This window comes from Heterocephalus glaber, unplaced genomic scaffold, assembly GCF_053883595.1.
Source record: "Heterocephalus glaber isolate CG9 unplaced genomic scaffold, H.glaber_assembly_v1.0 deba00001497, whole genome shotgun sequence".
NCBI classification, from domain to species: domain Eukaryota; kingdom Metazoa; phylum Chordata; class Mammalia; order Rodentia; family Bathyergidae; genus Heterocephalus; species Heterocephalus glaber.
In genome coordinates this window covers 55,762,180-55,769,182 of record NW_028258320.1, presented here as the reverse complement: position 1 = coordinate 55,769,182, position 7,003 = coordinate 55,762,180, and the positions used below count along the sequence as shown (strand labels likewise).

Below are 7,003 nucleotides of genomic sequence, written 5' to 3'. Positions count from 1 at the left end.
CCTGCATATGTGTAGATTTGCATGTGTGCATGCATATGCATGTGTGCAGGCTCATGCTCTTTCCTCTAACTGAGCTGCCATCACTATTAGCTGATCAAGAAAGAACTTTGAAGCCAAAACAAAAATGCTAATACACTTCAGCAGCTGTGTTAGGAATTTAAATAAGTGTGTTCCATGTTCAGAGGACATTTTCAAATGCCAGTAGAATCTCAAATGAAGGACTAAACGAGGAATTTTCTGAATCCTTATCCAATTGCTACTTTGTCAAACTCACCCAAACAGTTCTTTGGTGATTTTATTGGAGACTAAATGGTCACGGATGAGCCCAACTGTTTCTGCTTCTCCATTCACTCAATCAGGACTGGTGGTTTTCCTATCAAGACCACACAAAACTCATATGCTCCCCCTTCTGTCCTCCCTTCCTATAGACAGGATGGCTGATATGGCCAACAGACAAGCCTTCTGGAACCTAGATAAAGCCAAAACAATTCCTTCACACTCAGGCCAGCACAGGAAGACACCCACCAAGGTTTGTTCCAGATGGTAAAGGAGGGACAGGCATGCCAACTGCAACCCCAGCTTCTTCCAGCTGTGACTTCACTTACACATTGGTTTCCTGCTGTTGCTGTAATAAATTCACAAATGGTGGCCTAAAGCAATGCAAATCTAATATTTCACGGTTCTATAGGTTAAAAGTGTGATGTATGTCACAGTGAACTGACACCGAGAGCTGGCTTCTTCTCAGAACTATAGGACAAAAGTACTTCCTTGACTTTCCCCCCAGCTCTCCCTGGATCATTGCCCCATCTTGGGCCTTTAATCCCTGCAACAGAGAGCTGAATCCTCCCATATCACTTCTCCCTGATTCCTCTTCTGCCTTCTCTTCTCCCTTTAAAGACCTTGTGAAGACATTGTACCCACCAGGATGACCCAGGATACTTTTCCTATTGTAAGGTCAGCTGAGTAGTAACTTTAATTCTGTCTGCAAACTTACTTTTCTTTCACATGACTTGTAATATGTCTACAGTTTGTAAGGATTAGGATGCAGAAGCTAGTCTCATGGGGGAAAGTCTAACATAAGAATCAGATAGCAAAGTAAAGTTTAGCTATTACTTCTCTGGGCTCCATCAATGTGGATACTTACAAAGAAGTTCTAAGCAAAAGGAATGAATCTCTAACGATAGATTTAAGGGTGGCAGAATTATAAAAGAGTAGATGAGTCTTTAAAGGGTGTATTGTGAATTCAAACGCCCTCAGACTCCATATCACTGATTCAGTAATTCATTTAACCCACAGATACTGAGCACCAGGATATGCAGCACTTTCTCTGTGTGCTGTACAGGCCACAGGAATCAGGTTCTGTGGGAGTTGTCCACGGTCCTGAAGAATTAATGATTCAACCCACAGGGAGATGTGAAAGGCCAGGAGGAACTTTAACATACAGGTGCTTCTTCTCTTCCTCAGTGTTCTCCACAGCCCAGCAATTTAAGCAACTATGTAATAGGCAAATGAAGGCACACTACCTGTTTGAATTGCCACCTCAATCCTTGCCATCCCCTGGCCTTTGCCCATAGGTAAGGTCACAGGATAATCTTGTTGCTAAAACATTGATGGAAAACCTTTCATTTTTCTTAGGCAGATATCAGGTCAGCTGTTGCCAGAAAGGGACAGAAATAGCAGTGGCACCACCTCAGCATACAGAACCTCTAGGAAAGTCAAGACAAGCACTATCTTCCAACCAGACCTCAGCAGGAGTGTATCCTCTGCCAGGGTTCCTGATGGAGGTTAGAAGATCATCAGACCCAGATTACACAGCTATGGTGAAGATTAAATTCAATGATAACAGATGTAAAGCAATAATCACCTAGTAGGTATTCATTAACTACTGGTTTTCTCTGCTTCCAGCAGTTACAAATTATCAGCATTTGCTGAATCCTGAAATATCAAAATATTACTGAAAACAAATCATTATAAACACTAGTGCTCATTGTAACTTCCCTCCAATTTTAGCAAGTCATAGAAGAACCCCTCAGGGAGAAGTGTATCTAAAAAGAGTTCCATGTGAACTAGGCAAAGTTCCATCTTTGGGTCTGACTAACCCAATCAGCACAGGGACTTCACTCCACTTTTTCTGAAGTTGACCCAATAAAAGGAAGTTGGGCTTCCTTTTCAGAAACCCACAAGAGAAAGCTAGATGTGGGGAAATAAACTTCAAATTTAGGGTTGATAGCAAATAATCAACTTTCAAATGATAGATAATTGGTAACAGAAAAAAAAATGCTACATCTGTGATGGGCACCAGGGAGAGGGCATCTCTGGCAGAGACAAACATCTACATCTGCAGTGGACAGCAGGTTCAGGGCATCTCTCTTAAAACCCAGTACAGGGGACAAATATCATAATAAATGACAGAGTCTTGAGTAAATTGAGAAGAAAGAAAATGAGAAGACGGCAAAGCTGGTGATGGATGTTATAGGAAGCACAATATACTTGGAAAAAGAGCCTGGAACTGAGAGAAATAAAGGACAGAAGCTACACTCAGCTTTACCACTATCGACCATAGAGGGAGAGGAACCAAAAGTAATTAAACCTCAAAAATCACAATATGAAAAGTATGTGAGCTTTCTTGTTAGTGGTTTCAAGATCCTGTCAAAGTAAGGAACAGTGACAGGTAAGAAAACCCAGCTCCTATATAAGAGGATTATGCAGAATGTACATGAAACCCAGGTGAGAGCATCTTGGTTACACTTTTTGGCCTGATTCATGTCATTTTTAAATAAATTTTTAAATAAATTGGTCCCAATCACAGATAAGTCATACTCTCCAAAAAAAAGTTTTACAAAGATGTGACCCAGCAAGGCAGAGCAGACCACATCTATTATTCCAGATACTCTGGAAGCTGAGGCAGAAAGATCACAAGTTCACGGGAGCCTGGGCAATTTAGCAAGAGCCTGTCTCAAAATAAAATTCAGAAAGGGCTGAGGGCACAGCTTAGTGGCAGGGCACTTTCCTAGCATGTGTGAGACCCTGGATTGAAAGCCCAATATCACACACACAAAAAGATGTGACCCAAGTGAAAATTAAGACATTATCAGGGAAAAGACTAGCACAGTTACATACATTTGAAAAACTACGGAGCACACATTTGAAGAATTGTTTCAAAAAGCAGGGAAAAAGTTATAACAAGTGCTTCTTTCTATTCTCAGTAAATTTAAAAGGAACTGGAATATGGTAAAAAAAAATTACAGAAGAATTATCAGAGACAAAAGGGAGAACATTCTAAGAAAAGATAAAGAATAACAGGAGAGGCTAAAATTTAAGATAATAACAAACCTTTAGAGAAGTGAAGACCAAATTAAAGCACCAAGAATTTGAACCCATAGTGACAAAAATTCAAGAAGATACAGAACAAGGCTATGGAAAATTCTACAACATGAGCTGGAGAAATGAAGGGTCTTAAGGAGAAGGTGACAGATAGAAGAGAATGATACAGTGTTTTCAGTTGAGGTTCAGCTGCTTCCAGCATAGGTGTGGTCATTTCACTCATTCACTTAGTCATTCACTCATTCAGTCTAAAACCCTTTGAATAATTGGCTTCTGACTCTGGGCAGACACAGTCCTTGGATCCTGGACATCAGAAGTAAGAAAGCCACCTGCTCCTACAAATCTTGGATTATGGTAGATGAAAGACAGGCACAAAGCAAGGAAATGAAAAAAGCTCCAATACATTAACGCAATGAAAAAAAAAAAAAGAATCAGAGAAGGAACAAAAGAGGGAGACTACAAGTAGCAGGAGATAAGACACAGAAAGTAAAGTCATTCAAAGATCCGATGGAAACATTTTCCTGAGGAAAGAGAAGACCTGCTTCCCAAACCCAGGACTGTCAATAGCAAAATATATCCACAGGAAGTAACTGCATTTCAAGAATTCAAAAAATCTTATGGACACAAAGTAGAAAAAGGAAATCAACTAACAAAGGGAACATTCTAGTTGGCTAGAGATCCACACACACTGTTTGGAGCCAGGAGCCCCAAGGACAACCCAGCCTGTACCCATACTTACACTTTAGTGCCAAAGGAGCAGCATAGGAAGCTTCCTTATGAGGGCAGAGTCCCTGGGCCCACAGGGAAGACTCAATTCACCAGGAGGAGTGGGTGACTGTTTGATGGTTCTGAGGCAGAGGGTCCAAAAAGTTACATTTTGAGAAACACTTTGGGGAGAGGAAGGTACTCCAGGATTTTATACCAATCAATTTCATTGCACATAGAGTGAGCAGAAAGTGCACCCTCAAATATGGCCTGTGTGAGCCCTTCCTGGGGAAAGTAAAGGAAATTCCTTATAGAGAAACAAAGAAATTAGGGATGGGGCAAATGTACAGTGGCTAGGTGAACAGTCCATTATAAAAAAGAATCAAGGTGGAAAAAAAAGTCATGAGGATGAGGCAGTAAGTACATATTGGGCTTTTAAATCACCAGTATTAAAATTATAACTACATTATAACAATCTGGAGACATGGAGGATAGTAGTAGAAGGCCAAGTATTTCCCCACCTTTCACAGGCTAGGGTGAATCAGTACTACTTGGAGTTGATCAAAAAAGACATAGAAATATAAGCAATTTTTACAGTTATAAAAGTGACTACTAGAATTACTATAATGAACTTTATTTCTTCCAAATGTTAAAAAAGTGCCCTCCTTCTCAGATTATGTGAACAAAATACAGAAAACAATAACAAAAATTCACACTTTGCAATTTTAAAACTATATAAGAAAGGCCTCATCTGCGGAAGGAGGCACTAGGCCGGGGAGTAGTGATCTGCAGCGCAGCGCTCCCAGCACTCTGTTGTTGTGCTCTCAATATTACATCAAGGATGCATTGCCAAATCCAAGACACGAAGATTTATCCTTGTGCTTTCTTGTCAAAGTTTAATGGTTTTATTTTAATATTTAAGGTGTCTGAACTCAGGACAGGAGCTGCAGAAGGACTAGCCAAGCTGATGTTCTCTGGGCTTTTGGACAGTAGCAGGATTCTTTCTCGTCTTATTTTATTATGGTACAATCCTGTGACTGAAGAGGATGTTGGACTTCGGCCTTGCCTTGGTGTGCTCTTCCCCATGTTTGCTTATATAAGCAGGACGAATCAGGAGTGCTTTGAAGGAGCTTTTCTTCCAACCCTGCAAACATTAGCCAATGCTCCTGCATCATCTCCTTTAGCTAAAGTGGGTATCACAAATGTTGCTGAATTGCTTGTAGATCTAGCAAGACCAAGTGGATTAAATCCTCAGGCCAAGAATTCCCAAGATTATCAGACCTTATCAGTGCATGACAACTTGGCTATAAAAATTTGCAATGAGATCTTAACAAGTCCATGCTCACCAGAAATTCGAGTCTATACAATAGCTTTGAGTTCTTTATAACTCAGCAGCAATCTTGCAAAAGATCTTCTGGTTTGACTGAATAAGATTCTAGAGCAAGTAAAAGACAGGACATGTCTGAGAGCTTTGGAAAAAGTCAAGATTCAGTTAAAAAAAGGAAATAAAGAAGTTGGTGACCAGTCCATAGCAGCACAGGATGCCAGCACGACTGCAACTGTTTTTCAAAATGAAGATGAAAATAATAAAGAAGTATATATGACTCCTCTTAGAGATGTAAAAGCAACCCAGGGATCAAAATCCATTCAGCAAAAGACTAACAGAGGATGGAGAAAAGTGACTGCGTCATCTAGGACAAACAGGAGACGTCAGACCACGGAGGCTGACTCTGAAAGTGACCATGAGGTTCCAGAACCAGAATCAGAAATGAAGATGAGATTACCAAGACAAGCCAAAACAGCAGCACTAGGAAAAAGTAAATTTAGCCTTGCACAATTTCTCAATGAAGATATAAGTTAGGAGAGATAATAGAGGTGGAATCCTTTAAATTTATGTTCATTTCTTTGCTTTAATAAAGTTATGCTTGTATCAAAAAAAACTATATAAGGAAGAATAAAGAATAGATACAACCTTGATCACCATCTTATAGATAATAATACATATAAATTGAATAAATTTATCTATTAAAATACTCTAAGGTAAATTAAAATTTAACCACTTCTAGTTATCAAAGACATCTTTCACAAGTTCCCCCAAAAGTTTAAAAGTTTAAAACATGCCAAAAAAAGAGCTTCACGAGGAAGACTCAAAGCAGACTACAGTAGAAGAAGACTACAAACTTTAAGCCCAAGGTCTGCTGTTTCCATCAAATCTCCGAAGTCTCTCTTACCATCCCCTCTGTATTTCTTCCACAATACCACTCACCTCCAGGAGTTGGCCAGTGACTTATTTATTCACAATTTCTCAGCGTCATTTACACATAAGATCCTCAGTTTGGCAAAGGCAGACATTTTCCTTTCTTGTCACTATTACTCAGAATAGCACATGGTTGATGCAAATATGTTTTGCATCCATGAATAAAGAATAGATAGATACAGGTGATTCAACACAAAAAAAATCTACTAATATCACTCCATACATCCACAAATTAAAGAGAAAAATGTGATAATGTCAAAAAGAAAGTTTATAAAATTTTAAATCCTTTTGTGTTTTTAACAAAAAGCTTTAATAGGCTGAATTCATCCCTAAACTGCAAATATTGCTCATGGATACACACATACATGCACACGCACTCAGACCCCAAGTCAAAGCCATCATAATAAAGGTGATATTTGGAGACATAATCAAGAAAATAAAAACCAAAGTAAGCCTCCTGACATCATTAATTTTTAAGAGTACTAACCAAAGCAGCCACTCAGTATAAAAAGAACTAATCTAGGTTTAAGTTCTTGTATTTTTCTGCAGGAGTACAGAGATACATATGTTAAAAACTTTAAGGCAATTTTTAAAATAACAGAATGTTTACAAACCAACAGAGCAGAGGAAAATGAAAACAAGAAATCAAACATAAGGCAAGAAGTGAGAAATTAAAAGTCAAATGAAATTGTACTTACAATGGATCATTAGTTATTT

At 38.9% G+C, this 7,003-nt stretch overlaps 1 pseudogene; it reads left to right on the top strand.

The window, feature by feature from the left end:
- The first annotated feature begins 433 nt into the window (after nucleotides 1-433).
- Nucleotides 434-5,890, top strand: LOC101700348 (condensin complex subunit 3-like; annotated as a pseudogene).
- The last annotated feature ends 1,113 nt before the right edge of the window (nucleotides 5,891-7,003 follow it).